The sequence below is a fragment of the Lygodium microphyllum genome, chromosome 7, assembly GCF_053477565.2.
Source record: "Lygodium microphyllum isolate KBCC chromosome 7, Lygodium_microphyllum_v1.1.10, whole genome shotgun sequence".
Classification (NCBI taxonomy): Eukaryota; Viridiplantae; Streptophyta; class Polypodiopsida; order Schizaeales; family Lygodiaceae; genus Lygodium; species Lygodium microphyllum.
In genome coordinates this window covers 102479092-102497947 of record NC_141141.1, presented here as the reverse complement: position 1 = coordinate 102497947, position 18856 = coordinate 102479092, and the positions used below count along the sequence as shown (strand labels likewise).

The 18856-nt window shown below is 40.5% G+C and overlaps 1 pseudogene; it reads right to left on the bottom strand.

Annotated features, from left to right (window-relative positions):
• Positions 1 to 12919: 12919 nt before the first annotated feature.
• Positions 12920 to 13768, bottom strand: LOC148033774 (uncharacterized; annotated as a pseudogene).
• Positions 13769 to 18856: the final 5088 nt, after the last annotated feature.

Genomic DNA, 18856 nt, shown 5'->3' with positions numbered 1-18856 from the left:
AGGGCAGATTCATGCGGTGAAGAAGAAGAAGAAGAATGGATGACGGATGCTTGTCTAATGAAGACCGGATTGCTCCGTGGTTCAAGAGGAATGAAGATTGCTGATTGTGGACTGTCATGGACATTAATGGCTGCTAGAAATCAGTCCCGAAACATAGCAAATAAAAACCCGCAACCCGCAAAGAACGGTAATTTCATTTTTACAAAGGAAATTGATGTTTTATGCAATTTGCTTCATGAATATTTGTTCCCATGGGATGATTATGCATTATGTTGTTGTTTGCTATGAGTTTGATCAGTTTATGCTCAAAAAATCAGAAAATCATAAGTGTTGTGACTAAAATTAATGGTGCAAAACCCGTAAAACATGCGAAATATGGGAAAATTGGGTGTTGTTGATATATAAATGGAAAATATAATAAGACACACCAGTTAAATTTGTGTTTTTGCTGCAAATGAACCTAAGGGCCACAGGCCACAACTCATTTTGCATTTTTAGTTATTTAATATTGCAAAAAATACAAGAAAAATAGGAAAAATGGGTAAAAATAAGGGGAAAATAGGTTTTGAGTGTGCGAAAAATACTAAAAAATAATATTCATATTTGTGTATGTATGGGGGGGTCTGAAGTATGAGGTTTAGCCTCAATTCAGCTCTACCTTCATGTTTTAGTGAGTTTTTATTGCTTTTTATACAAAAAAAAACATGGAAAAATATTACCCTAAACCTATGCATCGTGCCTAATCTAAACGGTGAGGGGGTAGAGAGAATGAGAGTGGTGTTTAAGTGCTGAGAGAAAGAAAAGGCTGATTGTTTTCATCTATGCATATCATATAGATCGATCGTTAATTTAAAATAAGGATCTAGTAGCACGAGGGCTCCTCGGTGCTAGGTTCGTGCAACGTAGCAATTACGCGTCAGAGAAATTCATTGAAAAAATGCTTTTGCACTAAGCACAATGCTGATTTTTCTTTGTTTGAGCACATGGACATTCACAATTTGCATAAACCATAAAATGATAAAAGGTATCAGACAACACCTCCTGGATACATAGCACCTGTATTCTCTAGATTGTGACCAACGTTGAGTGAGTAAGGTTGTCCAAGCTATAGGCTAGGCATTGGGTCTAAGGGAAAAGTAAAGTGAGATATGGTACATCCTGGAACGAAATAATTGGTACCTTGAGAGAACTATGTGCGAAGTGTTATATATGTTTAGCAATGCATCGAGGGGCCAATCCCCAAGATGTAGGAGAGTCGCAGTGAGGTAGCGGCAGTTAGCCGTGGGAGGACCTCCTATGTTTGTTCTTCGTGCCATTTGGCAATGTGTTGGGACTCCCTCTGAGGAGTGTTAATTGGATTAGAGTTGGACTACGAGACGTGATACAAACGCAAGATGTTTAGGAAGGCAATGTATGATGTATGTGTCATCAACGCTCCTGGCCGCGTGGCTGTGGGGTTGTTGAGCGCACGATAGAGGTCCGGCTAGTGCATGAGCCAATGCCGGCCCGTTTTAGGTCCCATCAGTGTGTTTTGAGTGCTGAAAATCAGAGTGAGTGAGAAAACAAAGGGTAGGGTCTGTGCAACTCTAGTGCTCTTGTCTATAGGTTGGCTTGATGGGGTGTGTATTCGGTTTCTAGCTATCCTCATCTGCTTATAGGGTTTTTCGCCATGCTATTCTGTTCTAGTTATTCAAGGTCAAGTTGGGGTCTTACAACCAGCCCACAACACCAGACACGTCAAGCTTGTATCTAGGTCTGTAACTACTTGTGAGGCGTTCGGTGGATTCTCCCGGCACGAGTCACACTTCTCATTGGCCGAGGTTTGTCAAATTTCTAGATTTTATCTCTTAGGTTGTGTCCGATTTATTAGAGTTCGATTTTGAAAATCGGACGTCGGATTTACCAATGTCCAATTCTAAGAATCAGACAGGAACACGTTCAATTGTCACAATCGGACAAGGTGTGTCCGATCAGATGGCTTGAGTTGGTCTGATTGGGATATGTCCGATTCTCGGAATCGAACAAGGATGTTTGGTCTAATTCAAATGTATGTTTGATCAGACCGGTCACTAGGTCTGATTCTGTGGTCCGATTGTTGCGATTAGACGTCCAATCGAACGGGGTGGTGTGTCCGATTTGTTCTCATTCGATTTCTGGGAATCGATCAGAGGTGGTGTGTCCGATTATGAGTTGGCTCGAATTTCGAAATCGAACGGGTATGTCCGATCAGGCTCGATGGGCTTGTCCGAGTCCGATTCTGGCAATTGGAATCGAACACTACAAAAAGCATCCGATTTCATCGATTGAAAACACACACCGATCGTGTTTTGCTAAAAATATCCACTTTAGTGTTGCCACCACCTACAAAACTTCCAGGCATCAAGCAGGGATCTAGGCCAAGGGCATCTTATACCTGAATCTTGCTGAAAGCTCCGACAAGCTCCGATCTATCCAAAGTAGACTTATGACCTACAAGCTCTCTCTCTCTCCCCCCCCCCTCTCTCTCTCTCTCTCTCTCTCTCTCTCTCTCTCTCTCTCTCTCTCTCTCTCTCTCTCTCTCTCTCTCTAAGCCAAGATTGCAAATCTGCAAATGAGGCTTTCCCCGGTCACCCCCCCCCCCCATATCTTAAACCCTTGCTAGACACCACCTTAGCCTTTCCAATCACCCCGCTTGTGACTCCGACACATTTGAGCACTCTTTTTTTCCATTTTTTTCTTGTTTTTACCATGTCTATGCTTGTATTACAACAACGAACCCTAAGCTTTCCACTCCAATTTCTCCCACCTATCCTACTCTAAATGCGACAAAAATCAAAAGTGAAGTTTTGAAATGATTTCTCCTACTCAATTAATCGTCGAAAACCAAAAATACTTACTTGTAGCACATATTAAAAACTCAAAACCTCCTATCTATCTTAAGCTCCGATTTGGGGATGAACCCCTTACTTCGATGCTTGATTTGAAGTGCGCAAGTGCTGAAGCTTGAATCTGTGGTCCCAACAAGGAAAGCAAAATGTAGAGGCAAACTGCCAAGACCCACGGACCACTTATTCTTTCAAGTGTTTCAAGCGAGCACTAATGGCTATCTCTCACATAGCCCCGATGCACTATCCCTCCCTACGAGTGTACTAAGCTTACCTTGATGCCCGATTGAGTTGTTTCCTCTCTTAAGCACTCAGATAGCTCTACGATTCGTGATGCACGCTCAAGCATCCTCAAGCCTCTTCCTCCAAGCTCCATCCTCTATAGCCACGCATGAGACGAGAGAAGAGAAGAGAAGAAGAAGAATAGAGGAGATGGTGAAGGGCTTCACCTCCAAGATCCCTCACCCTCACACACTCACTCCCTCACTCACTCACACCCCTACCTCAAGCACTCACAAGCAAGCAAGAGAAGAGAATAAGATAAGAAGAAGAGCCCACTTTGCCACACACCAAAGAATGAGCTCTCATTCACTTTTCCAACTTTATATACAAAACCATCTTTCCCTTGGGCAGTCATCCCCTTTTTACACGGCCCACTGGCCATGGCCTAGACCCTTTTTTCCATTGTTCTCCTATCTTCCTAGCTTCCTTCCTACCACCCATCTACCTTTATAATTTGCACGGGTGAGTGCGCTCTTAAAATAAATCATGATGTGCCTTGTGCTCTTTTACAAAAGTATTGACTTGCACTTTTTCTTATGCACCTTTCTCCTTAATTTGGGACTCTTCTGCACTTCTTGTGTTTCCATATTTTTCTTGGCACGCCTTCATCTTTTGCTTTAGATTTTTTGGATTTTTCACCTTGTTCGTCTAAGGGTTAATATATATCAAGCTAGAAGTTTATGAGTTTTCTAATACCAAAGATTTAACCTTTAACCAATGGTTTGTGTTTTTAAAAAAATAGACATAAATTTTATTATTAATTAGGACTTGGTTATTAGCTAAAATGTAAAGTACAAAATTGGACTTAAACTACTTTATAAAAATTTTCAACACGATTAATAATGTTATTGAAAGAATAAAAAACATTAAGTAGATTCTCTCATTGATATTAGTGGTGTTTAAAAACACCAAGGTAACTACATAAAACACTTTAAATTTCAATAACAAACATATATTTCATAGCTATACTAAAGCCCTTATAAGGGATCTATTTATTATGGGAGTCAAAATTAGTCCATATAGAGTTACTGCCTTGCTACATCATGTATATTGGAAAAATACAACTTTTGTAGATTTTGTATAAGATGTTTAGTTGCACTATCATTCATGAAATGTTTGTGATATCCTATTGTATGAGCAAGTTTTACTTCCATATCTTTAAAAGTAGAGACTAAAGGAGTCTGGTTCAACTTGGATAATTGTGAGTTGTTCAATGTAAGAGACAGATGACGTGAGGCATTTGTTGAGGATGTTTGTATAATAGATGGTCTCTTGAAGCAAGAAGTTATTGAAGGTTGAATATATCTTCCGTCTTTATCAATCATGGTCTTGGACAAAATTGAGGATAATTATGATATGTCAAAGAAAGAAGATGTCGAAAACAACAAAAACACAACAAAGACATCATCCAGAGAGAAGAAGACGACAGATGGTTGGTTTGAATGAAATGTTGATGATGAAGATGAAATACCATCATCCTCTACTCTAGTCCATTCATCAATGACAACCTTGAATTGTGCCTACAATGCATGTCCATATTGAACTGGCTCCTATTCATATCGATCAAACTTGATGACTTCACATGCATCATGGTATTTGCTTAAGCAAGTTAAGTATGGTAGAAGTTCTTTGATCAAGATAGAGTCTCCATGATCAATATCAAATGTTTTTAGATAATTTTTAGAGTTAGCAAAGCATCATTGTAAAAGAAGACCATTGAGATCAAGTATTACACATAATTGTGTTGCATTTTTTTATCAAGGATACATCAATCGCATCATCATGCTCTAATGTTATTAAATATATTACATATCCAACCATAAATGTCTTAGTTGAAGTTACAAAGAAGAAAAAGAAGCACATTAGATTTATTTACTTCCTCATCATTCTACTTAATGTTTGAGCTATAAATTGGCACAGAACACTAAAGCAATTTAACTTCATATTGACAAATACATGCATAGGTACGAGTTAATAAATGATGTCTTAAGAAAAGAGACATTTGACCATGTGAACAAATCTAACCATTAGTAATTTCATGAGGTAAAGAAAATATATATAATGATTTCTTTGAGGTAAAATCTACTCTAATAAAGTCATTTTTCCATACTTACTTTTTATCGCTAATAAGTATACTTGGGCTACTAACAATAGATTATTATAATTAGTTACAAAATTATATTATCATTATAATATTAAACATACTCAAATTATAAAAAGGCTTTCAAAATGGCATGTACAAAGAAGGAGTCTATTAGTCCTAATTATTAAAAGAAAATTTAAACATGATACATTTGACCATGTGACCAAAACTACTATCACGTATAAGTGATATATGATAATTTAATTGAGATAAAGTATACTCTATTTGGATAAAGTTTTCATAGTTTTTTCTTAAGGATTAACCATTCTATTTTTGAACTAGTTATATCCCATAGATATTTTAACTTATGAATTATAACAAACATTTTATCTTAATATTCCGTATACACATCTCAAAAGGTAAAACTCCTTTGGGAGGTGGAGTGAAATTTTTTTGGGGTGTGCAATATATTGTTGACTCTCTTATCCTAAGGTACATGCATAGACATACACTAGTGATGTAGTAAAAGAGATTATAAGAGAAAAGATTTGACTATGTGGACAAATCTAACCAAAACTAACATGACAAGATCACTACACAACACATAAGAGAGTTTAATTGAAATAAGATCTAAAATAAACTTAAGTAAATCTTACATAGCTAGCTCAAACTTTTCATTATGATAAGTATTCTTATACACTAGATTACAATATCTCCTTTAAACAATTAAGGATGATAAATTTTAATGAGCTCTTTAATATTATTTTAGCAAAAGATTTAATTAAATGGATTTTTTAAACCAAACATGATTGGTACCTTTTGCAAAAAATTAAAAAAACTAAAGACATAGTTTCTTTAAGCAATATCATTAAAGAAAGAAAATATCACAAATGCTAATGGAGGTAACTATTCAAGAAAAAAACCAAAATTACATCAATGTGTCTTCTTGATGAGGGGAGAAGGAACGAAATTTATGAAAGGGAGTGACAAATCGAAGGTTGGACTTGAGAGCTATGGCAGGAGAGCAAGAGCAAGAAAGGGAGAGACTAGAAATGGGAACTCCAACAGTCACAATGTGTGACTGGGCCTTTTTTTATTCAAACTGTCACTAAAAGAATAAAGAATAAAGTGATGGTGACAGGCGCCTGCCACCTGCAGTGTGCAGTGGCGGTGACTGTCAGTGTAGTAATACACTGGCGGCTAGGTAGAGGCACCTTTACCCCCAACAACCTCCCACTTAAACGTGAATTTTCCCTAGTGAGGAGTGAAAAGAAAAAGAAAAAAAATATACAACATGTACACATGTACAACAGGATGAGGAAAGACGTCATCTCATCCCATGCCCATCAATCTCCTGAGGAAGGCAAAGCGCTCTGTAGAGAGGCTTTTCGTGAGCAGATCTGCAGGATTCTGGTCAGTTGAGATCTTAACAAGATCAATAGACTTGTCCTCAATGACCCCACGTATGAAGTGATACCTCACCTCAATGTGTTTTGTCTTCGCATGCAAGACCGGATTCTTGGCTAACTGAATAGCACTCATAGAATCCGAATGTAGTGTAGGGATAGTATCAATACCAAGGTCAGCAACTAAACGACCCAACCAAATGGCCTCCTTGCAAGTCTCAATGGGGCTACAACATACTTGGTCTCTATAATAGAAAGGGCTGTGCATTTCTGCACCCTGGACATCCAAGAAATAGCACCTCCAGCATAGGTGAATACATAGCCAGAAGTGGACTTCCTACTATCTGCATGTCCTGCATAATCAGAGTCAGTGTACCCCACGACTCCTGTATCCTAGCTACCATAGCATATGCACATATCTACAGTTCCCTTCAGGTACCTCATGATACCCTTCACGGCATCCCAATGCTTCTTGCCAGGTGTAGCCATATAGCGTGCCACAACACCAAACTGCAAAGGCAATATCTGGACGAGTGGCTATCATGGCATACATAAGACTGCCCACTGCGGATGCATAGGGAATCTTTGCCATCTCGGCCCTCTGCTCATGTGTCTGTGGACAATCAACCTGTGATACCTTCACATAAGAAGGCAATGGATAGCCAATAGGCTTTACGTCCTGCATGCAGAAGCACTCAAGGACTTTATGAATGTACTCCCTCTGTGACAAGTAGAGGAGTCAGTGATGCCTGTCGCGTCTAATCCATGTGCATACCAAGTATGTGAGTAGCCTGTCCCAGATCTTTCATCTCAAAGCTCTTCTTGAGATGAGCATTAAGAGCATCTAGCTCATCACGAGCTTTCCCTACTATTAGCATATTATCCACATAGAGTACCAAAATCAATAAAGAACCATCACAGGCTTTCTTCGTGTAAAGACACGGATCCATAGCACTCCGGTTGTAGCCCTGCGACTGCATAAAGGCATCAAACTTATGATACCACTCCCTAGGTGCCTGTTTCAAGCCATAAAGACTTTTCTTCAATTTGCACACTAGGCGTTGCTTGCCAGGTTCTGCAAAGCCCTTAGGCTGCTCCATATAAATCTCATCATGCAAGTCCCCATGTAAGAAAGCCGTCTTGAAATCCATCTGGTATAAATCCAAGTCAAACTGAGCAACCAAAGCCAAGACTAAGCGCAGGGTGGTCATCTTAACCATAGGAGAAAAGGCCTCGTCAAAGTCCACACCATGCTCCTGTTTAAAACCCTTTGCTACCAATCTAGCCTTGTATGCCGGCTTGGGGTGTCCAGGGGTACTTTTTAGCTTGTACACCCACTTGCATGGAAAATCCTTCTTGTCCATAGGCAAGGAAACCAAATCCCAAGTGCCATTCTTATGCAGTAAGTCTATCTCAGACTGCATAACCCTCTCCTAGGAGTGACTATCACCCCTACGCATAGCCTCATCATAGGTAAAAGGCTCTCCTGCATCTATAACCAAGACATAATGCATCAAAGGCTGAAATCTGTAAGGTGGACGTCTGTCTCTAGTAGACTGTCTCACGGTAGGCTCTGCTGCCTGCCCAGCTACATGTCCAACACCCTGACCATGAGTATCTGCTGCAGCTATAGGCTGTCCAACTGGCTGTGCGGGCTCTCGGCTCCTCCTGAAATATGACCCTACAGATCTCAACAACTCTCTCAGGCTGCCTATGTATTTTGTCTTCATGGAAGACTACATCATGACTGCAGATGACTTCCCAGAGACGGTAACCCATCTCGCCTACATCCCCATAACCAAGGAAAATGCATTTGACACTCTTGGGATCCAGCTTACTTCTCTTGTCCCTGGGCACATGACAAAATGTCTCACATCCAAAGACACAGAGATGCGCATAAGAGGGAGGTTTTCCAGTCCATACCTCTTCTGTAGCCTAGAAATCCAAACCACTAGAGGGTGATCTGTTTATGACATGCACAGCTGTACTAACTACCTCGGTCCAAAAGCTCTGTGGCAGGCCTGCATGGCTAAGCATACTGTGTACATGCTCATGGTTCTATTCATTCGCTCAGCCAAACCATTCTGGGGGGGTGTAGGGGACGGTCAACTGACGCTTAATACCCCTCTCATCACATAACTACTCAAAAGCACGTGAGACATACTCACCCCCATTATCTGTCCTTAGGCATTTTAGCCTATACCCAGACTGGTTCTCAACCAATGCAGGCCATCTTTGAAACACAGCCAAGACATAAAATTTCAACTTAATGGAATAAGCCCAAACTTTCCATGAAAAATCATCTATGAATGTAACAAAATACTTTGCACCACCCATAGACTGACAAGGCATGGGCCCACAGACATTCAAATGCACCAATGCCAAGGGCTCACTCATGCGTGGCCTACCAAACTTCTTATGCATAGACCTAGTCTGCTTGCCATAAAGACAATGCTCACATGAATCAAAACATGCATAATCAAGGGGCGGTAAGTACTGCAAACTAGAAAGCATTTTCATTCCCTTCAAAGACATATGGTCCAAACGGGCATGCCAAAGAGATACATGTGGGATAGAATCCAGAGACAAAACATGATCAAGGGAAGAAGCTGATACAATCAAGGGATAGAGACTGCCAGCCTTGGCACCTCTCCCAATCACAAGTCTGCCATGAGTGATCTTCCATGCAGAGTCTCCAAAACATACATGATATCCTGCATCATCAAGCTGTCCAGCTGACATGAGACTGCATGTCAAAGCAGGTACATGACATACATCCTTCATAACAAAACTGCTGCTAGAAGGAAACTGCAGGCTAACATCACCAATGCCCACAATATCAAGAGAGTTGTCATCACCCAAGCACACAGAACCCGAAACAGTATGGTATGAATGAAACCACTCTCAACAAGGTGTCACATGAAAGGACACACCTGAGTCCAAGAGCCAACACTGTGCATACATAGAGTTTATCTCTGTCATCTGTGAAGCACTAGAAGAAGCTGCTAGGATATAATCATCAATCAACATTCTCAAGCTGCATAACATTGATCTGTTCAATTTTAACACTGGAATTTGCAAGTACTATGTTGCGATCAAAAGATTTATTCTGCACTTTGTCTTTCCCCTTATCTTTGTGCCTTTCATTGCGCAATTCATGGCATTGTGGCCTAATATGGCCCTTTTTCCCACAATGGTGACAAGTAACATTTGCGTTCCTGCCACGGCATTTGCTATATGACTTCCCACGAGACTTGGACCGAGATTTCTGAGAATCCCGTCCCCACGGACACTACCACTGCCACGCTTTCCATATCCATCATTCTTGCCTCTAACTGTCATAGCATGAGACACACAAGAGGCATCCAAATTCTTACGGTTAACCTCTTCTTGTAGAAGAGCACTCTCAACACCAGATAATTTCAAGGTGGCAGTAGAGGTGCGCACATAATGTAGTGCGGAATACATCCCATGACTCATTAAGGGTACCAAGCAAGAAAAGAGAAGTGACATCCTCTGCAAAAGTGATGTCCTACGAAGTCAAGTTATTGAGTATAGTATGGAACTGGTTCAAGTGAGCAGACATAGTCACATTATCCTTCATGCGCAGATCCATAAGCTGCTTTAGCCAATACATCTGACTCGCTGGACTTTTCTTGCCATAGAGATTTTTGATATTTTCCCACAACTGCCATGCACTCTATTCTTCCTCAAAGACATTATAGTGAACCTGTTCTGTGAGAGACAATACAATAGTGGACTTGCATAACTCATCAAGCTCAAGCCATTCCTCATCTGGCATAGTTTGCAGGCGGATGCCCGCTTAACCTCAAAGGTTTGATTTGCAATTTCTGCACCAACACCTGCCAAATCTGGCTCTTTCAATAAGAGTAATCCGTACCATCATGCTTAGGCTAATGCACATGAGATTGATAATATCACTCAGATAGTTGGAGAGAAGTTAGACAACAAGAACTTTGCATTATGGAAATTCAAAATGAAGAACTTTTTAGTTGGCAGGGGTTATTGGGATCTATGTACAGGAGATGAGGCTACTCCTAAATTGCCTGCAATGAATCCAACTAACAAACATTAAAGAGCTCATAGGCTATGGAATGAGAGAGCATGCAAGGTGCTGCATTGGTTTTCTCTATGTATATTTGATGCTATGGTAATTCAAATCACTAGATGTGAGACTCCAAAGGATGCTTGGGACATATTGATGAAAAATTATGGAACCATGGCACATGCACAAAAGATCCAATTGAAACAGCAGTTCAACAACATGTCTAAGAATGGCAGGAGCATCCAGGTGTATACCACGGAGATTAAGACCACAGCTGATCAACTTGCTACCGTTGGCTCAAGTGTATCAGAAGATGATATGATTGATGTTGCCTTGAATGGATTAGAGAAAGAGTACAAAGATTTTGACACATCCATTTCTGTTTAGAGAAGAGCCCCCTACCTGGGAGGAGCTAGTGATGACATAGGCTAAGCATGTCAAGACCGGTCAGACATAAGCAACATACATGCCATAAGTACATCCAAGACGGAGCATCCAAATGCTTTGCAAAGCTCAACCAATGATCCCAAATCAAAACCAAGCTCTATGTCGAGCCCCAAGTGTCAATACATCACCATATATGCCCAAAACATAGCCCGAAAAGCATAGGCATAAGTATACATGAGTAAAATGACTTCAGCCCAACTGTGTATAGCAATGATTTATTGTTCAAACCTAAGAATTTCAGCACCAAAATTAGCTCCAAATGGTTGCCAAACAATAGGCATACATTTCCCTAACATCCGGGCATCAAACGGGACCAACCGGGCATCAAATGACAATGCCAAACAAGTTGTAGCATCAAATGTCAGTGTAACACTGTCATAAACTACTTGTGGACTGTTATGATAGTCCCAAAACAGTGTTAAATCAGTCCAAATGCTATTCCAACACATCAACCATCAAAACCAAGCATCAAAACATGTTCATATGCCCGAAATAGAGCCTTTCCAAGTGCCAATGGAGGGGGAGAGCTACTGTTGTGACTGTCAATGCTGAAGACACATATGGGAGGGCTGCATGATTCCGCTAACTGTAAATGCTGGTCTTGGGGCTACAAAAAATGGTGGCCAAGCTTTGGAGGGGTCCGGTTAAAGCCAAGGAAGGCCTCAAACAAGCTCCAGCAAGTCTTGTTCAAAGGCAAGTGAGATATGAAGCAAGGGAGCTTCAATGGTGGCTGCCCCAATCTTGTTTACAGCCTATGAGACCTGAGAACTGAAGTAAACCTTGAAGAAAATGATCAAATACCTCTGATGTAATGCCTCGAAGGTGCCCAACAATGCCGGGAAGGTACTTGGGAAGCCGAGGAGTGATGGGAGCTCGAAGGAGTCGGATATGGCTGTCGAGAAGGAGACCCAATGCAAGTAGGGAGTCAATGGGATGCTGAGAATGCCATGAAACAAGCTCAAGAGTCAGAAAGAAAAGCTCTGATACCAGTTCAAAGGGAGCGATGGATCGAAGGTTGGACTTGAGAGCTATGGCGGGAGAGCAAGAGCAAGAAAGGGAGAGACTAGAAATGGGAACTCCAACAGTCACAATGTGTGACTGGGCCTTCCTTTATTCAAACTGTCACTAAAAGAATAAAGAATAAAGTGATGGTGAGGGCGCCCGCCACGTGCAGTGTGCAGTGGCGGTGACTATCAGTGTAGTAATACACGGGCGGCTAGGCAGAGGCGCCTTTACCCCCAACAATTTAAACACCTAAAGTAGCCTTTAAATTCTCTTTCATAATTAGACTTGCTATACCTTGGCTCGATTTTTCCATGCCACCTTGGGTGGTACTTCAAGAACTTGAACTTCAGTAAGAAGAACCTCTTGGGAATTTGAGTTTTGTTTGGCACTCTCATGGACTCTCCACAATTGTACAACTTCTCTTTGCTCTTAAGTGTTGCAAACCAATGTAATAGTCTTCATGTGATTTACCAATGCCACCTTAGATGCAAGTCCACTTGCATATACATCAAATACAACCTCATGAACATCATTGAATGCTTTGATTGAAGTCCCCATGACTTTCCTTTTCTTTCTCAAAACAACCTTTGCAATCCCCTAGTCTTCTTCAAGGTCTTCATCATTGCACTCCTTGTCCAAGCCTTCAAAGTCCAAAATGAAAGGCTTGTTGACATTGTTTATATATCGCTCAAAATTGATGAAGCTTTTTTCCATAGTCATTAATGCCAAAACCACAAAGGAATCAATCAATCCAAAAGCAAAGTTTCTATCCCCATTGATAGGAAGTCAACACTACCACTAGCATGTGATACTTGTAAGAAATACTTTCAAGAGCATTTTTCAAAGCTTCAATTTGCTTTAAATCAAGAGATGATAACAACATGAATTGTTTAGGTTCATATGTCATTTGTAATAGAGTGGATACAACATTTCCAAACTTTATAGAGTCCCATTTCATTCCCTTAACTCCATGTGCTGCATCTAGAATAACAACCCCAATGGTAATTGGATCTCTGTAAACATTATGTATAAGATCAAAGATTTCTAGATTGCATCTGACAACATATATACGCCAAGGAAAACTAGTGAAGGATTGAAGAGGATTTTTCTTTTTTCCAATTAGGAAGTTCACAATATATTTTACTCCATTTGGTAGGGACCTTACATCAACTCCACACATGAGCTTCTTTGATACCCAATCATTGTAAATGCCTAAAATCTTTGTATAGACTTCATCATTGATATCATAGTCATCAACAAGCTCTTCCCAAGTCTTCATCATAGTGCTACTTTCTAGAAATGAGGCATTGAAAAGAGTGACTAATTCCTCCTTTAGGACCCTATCTTGCTTGATTTGCTTAGCCCTTGTTTCCATGTCAATCATATCTTCTTGATCCCATTTGTTTCTAAGAAAAAGGATATGACATTCATTAATCTCCTTTTGTAGTGTAAGGATGTCACCATCCTTTAGACCCATAAGGCAACGAAATGCAACAAGATAAGGTTGCCTTCCCTTCTTTCTCAAACTCTCCTCCTAGGATATAAGCTCACCATTAGAGTATCTCTTCATGAATTTGATCCAACTATCAAATATTTCTTAGGAGCTAACAATCATATGCCAATCTCTAGATGCACACTTTTCTCCTATGTATGCCACAAATCTTTGCAAAAAAAGATCAAAATAGTGAGTATAGAACAAGAGAAATAGCATCACACTAATCTTCACAAAAAGAGAAGGTAATCTTATATGTGTGATTACCTGCCATGGTACTCTTTGAGAGCTTGTCTTAGAAAGCCCTTGTTGGGGTTTTGGTGGAGAACCAAATGCTAGCCCATTGATGTCTTAATTGTTGAAGTTGCTCGACATGAGGGGCATTCTTCATGACATTATGTGATTCCATATTTGTCATTCGTGAAAGCTCAATGCACATTTTGATAGGACAATCAACTAATATTCTAGCATTTCTCATGGTGTATAAATGCTAGGTTGCTAGACAACTTATTACTTTGAAAATATATCTTTGTTGCATGAATTGAGTGAAGCCTTGATACAATCCATTAACTATAAGTGTCCAACTTAATTTGCATCCACCTCATCACAATACATGGGTCTCTTCTCATTGTTGTCTTGTACAAAAGGCATAAGATATGCTATTGTTGATGGATTCATGGGATTCTCTATAAAAGGCATGGTTAGCTTCTCCACATAATCCCAACATAGTGACCTATAAGCATACAAAGGAGGTGCCTCATAGCATCTATCAACAAGAATAGAAAAGTGTGTTGTTAGACCAAATGGGAAGAGTTTTTCAAACATGTGAAATCCAAACTCTTCATTCTTCCCTTCTTCTTAACTATCTTAGGCAAATCAAATGTTCTTTCTACTCCCTTGACCTCAGGAGAAATTATTCATTTTGTAGGTGTAACTTCTAGTATGGAGAATAAAGTGACATCATTCTCACTAGTGTTAGCAACCATACTAACAACTAGAGCTCGTGACAAGGAACTTTGCTGGACTTTGAGCTTGTGGGATTTGGTGTATTATTTTCTTCTTGAGGAACAGGTGAAGACCTCAGGTTTGCTTGTTTATCTTGGAGCTTCATTCTTTTGTTGGGGTGATCACCTTTTCTTGATAGGAAAAGTAGCTCACTATTTTGGATAGCTTGGAATGTTGATATAATGTCTTTTATGCCAGTGAAATGACAAAGGATCAAGTTTGTATACTACAATTTTCCCCTTGATTTTAACAAGATTACATGGTATTCCCTCTTTCCCAACACATGCATCTATTATCTTCTCTATGACACCAGCTTGTTAAAAAAATGCAATATCACTCTTTAAAGTAAATAAGAGAACATTGTCAGCCCTTTTTCCTTGACTATCATAAACATCCACATACCATGGATACACAAAATCACCACTAACTCCATCAATGGTTTGGGTCTCCTTTCTAGATGTGATATATTTCTTTGCCATTGAATAGTTCTGCAAATAAAAAAGTTGTCAAACAAAAGTGGATCTACAAATAGTTGAAATTCACAAAACCTAAATAAATGTATAAGATTTCTAAGTTGAAAATTGAAAACACAACACCACAAGATTTTAGAAAATACAATATAAATATACTCCAAAGGGACTCTTCCATAAAATGAAATATTAAAATTTGAGATTATGTGTGGTATGAGGTCTAACCATAAATAGATGTGCTTATGTATCAAATCTCATGGATTATTTTGGCCCTACATTAGCATTAATTATGTTTTTCTTGCAAGAATCATATAGTAGAAACTTTGCCATGGACTCTGGTCAAAAGATCAAATTCTATTAATAGTGAGACTTGGCCATGGGCTTAACCAAATGATCAAGTGATAATGAAATGTTGACTATCAGTGCGGTATGAGATATAGTGAAAAATCATTGTGATTATGTAGAAAATCTCATGGATGATTTTGTCCCTAAGTTAACATTGGATTTCTTCTCCATGTAAGTTTCCTATGCAAGGATCGTACTCTAGGAACTTTGCTAAGGTTTTTGGCCATGTGGTCAAATTCTATTCAATCAAAGAATGAGATTTAGTCCGATATACGATCCACCCATATATCAATGTGGTTATGTAGCAATCTCACGACTCCATTTGTGTAGCATCCCCCCCTGTGTGTAAGAACCCCCCTTTTAATTTTTTTAAAAAAATTAACTCAAAATTTTTCTCTCTCTCTCTCTCTCCCCGCCGACAACATGTCGGGGAGAGAGAGAGAGAGGGGGAGTAAGAGAGGGAGAGGGGGGCATGCACCATGGTGGCTGTTAAACGGCTGTCTTCCCCCCTCGTAAACCAACCCCTCCCCACTATTTAAGGGGAGTCCACCCCCCCTGTGGTCTGGAGCAATGTCGCCCCCCCTCCGCCTGACAGTAGCGCCACCCCCCTCCGCCTGACAGCAACCCCCCTGGCCCACCTAAAATCGCTGCCTCCCTCATCATCATCATCATCTTCGTCTTCCTCCCCATCCTCAGCTCGATGCCGTCAGGATCCCCTTTTCACAAGACAAGAAATAAAAGGAAAAAAAAATCTTCCACAAAAAGCTTCCTAGGGGGTGTTTCACCTGCAGACCATGGAAGGGCACAGCTCACTTGCGAAGAGAGTTCTCTTGCGAGAAGGAAGGACTACCAATTTGCCGAGAATTTTAGTACACCCCCCACCTACGCGACTTATTCCCAAGTCTCGATTGCAATGGCTCCCAAGCACCACGCAAGAGGAGCACACACGGGAGTAAGAGGAGCACATGTAGGAGTCCCCACCTGAAGCGCAAGAATCGATAATACCCCTCCTACGGATGTTCAGGTTCCATCAAATTCACCCTTTTTCATTTTCGCATGATATGGGTGCATTAAGTTAATTGCATTATTAGAACGCTTTGCTTTTAAAAAGATCATAGGGATGTTTGGAAAGGTCTTAAATTGAATGACAAGGTACTTATAATCCTCACACCATCATGATGAAAGGTTGTTGCATTTTTGAGTATACGGTTCAGGTGTTATGAGATGCACTTATGCAATAATGTCCTAGTTGCATTGCGCACATAGGTTAAATATATATTGCGATACTCATGTGCATTGGAAGGTTTGCATTGGGTAACTTACGTTGGCAAGAATGAGTTATGTTGTACACAATGCATTTGTGCAATTTTTAAAAAAAAATCCCTCGTGACGACCATAAATAGGTTGATTCGTGGAAGGATGAATAGGTAATTGCTATGGAGAAGAATAAAAGGGTTATATTTTCGCATAAGCAACTGCATTCTATTTCGCATGACTTGCATGGGAAAGGAAAAGATTATGTTTTTATTTCAGTATCATTGTAACTATACATAGCATAACCTGCATGCATAAGCAACTTGGACGCATAAGTAAATGTATGAAAAGGAAAAGGGTTATATTTCATTTGATGAAAAGCATATAATACGCATGAAATGACAGTCACATTCAATATGAAAGATAGGTTAAGTTAAGTTAAAATGTTGCTTAGTATTGCGCTTGTAGAGTTAACCCAGCATTCTCGTACTTAGATCGTTTTATGTTGCGAGTAGGAGAGGGTACCAGCCCTTAGGACACGGGTACTAGTAATATCAACAAAGGGATGTAATTCCTCAAGATAGGCACTGCTACCTATCTTGTGCAACTAGTCCGCAAGGTCAGATGCTATTGCAACTAAATCATAAGATGCTATTACTACGTCATAGGCCAAGGGAGGCGAGATCTAATTACTAGTTAGATTCGTCAAGAGGTCGAGTAGACTCTCTCTCTTGGGGACCGATTTGTCAAACTTAGGAAAATTGTGAATTGCCAAGAAGCAAATTGACCAGCCGAGGACGACGGGGTTGTCCAAGATCTAATTGACTATAGTACAAGGAGACCTAAGGTAAGGATAATTGGGGTCGGTAGGGTACAAACCCTAACCCAAAGAAAAAGGGGAAACAAGCCACCTAGCTTGCCAAGCCCTTGGAATCTTGCCAAGTCATGAACGATCTAAGATCGAATGTTGGGAGTATTCAAGAAAAAGGAATCACACCTTAGCAGTTGGTCGTACGAACGACCACAGAAATGATCGTGATTGTACACTTAGGTACATTGTTTGAACTTCTTTGCTCAAGGAATTAATTCAAGGCCAAACACTTAATGCTTCAGGTTAATAGCCCAGAGGGAGAGGCAGGTTTAGTTACCTTCGGCTGTCTGCCTAGCCCTATCCAAGGGGGTTGTTAGCCGCGCCGGGTACATGGACCGAACCCCCGCGAGAGGTCTCTCCCTAGGTGTTGCTTGGAGCAGAAGGATGCTTGGGTGCTAGGGGAGGCCCTGGCTATAAATTCCTTGCCTCCGGACCCCGTACAAGAGGCTGATGTGACTCAAGATGGAATCTTGAGGCCCGTGTACTAATCTACGGGTGAAACTTGGAGCAGCAATCCTGTTGATTGTTGGGATAGCCTTCGGCATGATACTTGATGTATTCCAAGACTATGATAAATAAAGGTCAAATATTTGGAAAAGGAACTTGCTTGACATTGTTTTTTTTAAATGTCAGTGCCTAAGTTACGTGAAGGAACTCGTGTTTAAATTGATTAATTAAGGAAGCTACTTTTGCATGTCAAACATAATGTGGTAGGTAATTAGATAACTAAGCAACTCGAGGAAAGTGCAGTGGACGTGACTTGGGTCCGTCCTACGGAAGCTTGGTCCCGGTTAGTTGGGAACTTTTCTCTAAAGACGTGATAACGAGACTGTGAAGACCTAGAGTCAGTAGAGTTAGAATCCCGATTTATGTTGTTTTAGGGGAGCGGAATGGGACTATGCCTTATGGGCAGAAAGGTTGAGCTTTGCATCCCTCTCGTTTCCCATTCTCCATGAACCAAGTGCAGCATAATTCCGCTTCAACTCTGTTGTTCCTACGCAAAGTGGTTCATCTGGAGCTCAATGCTAGCTACTTCCTAGAGACTTGGCTGATAGAAAAGAAACCCTAACTTCAAGTCGGTCCTGAGTGGGAACGACCGGATACTTCCGCTCCGGGGTAGACTCGAGAAGACCTAGATCGCAAACCCTGTGACATTCCTTGCGAGTGCCAGGTGATGCTTTCTAGACTCCCCTCCCGATGGGCTGCGAAGACGTGTCCCACAAGTGGTCAAGCGGACATGTTACAATTTGGCCTAAAGTTAACATT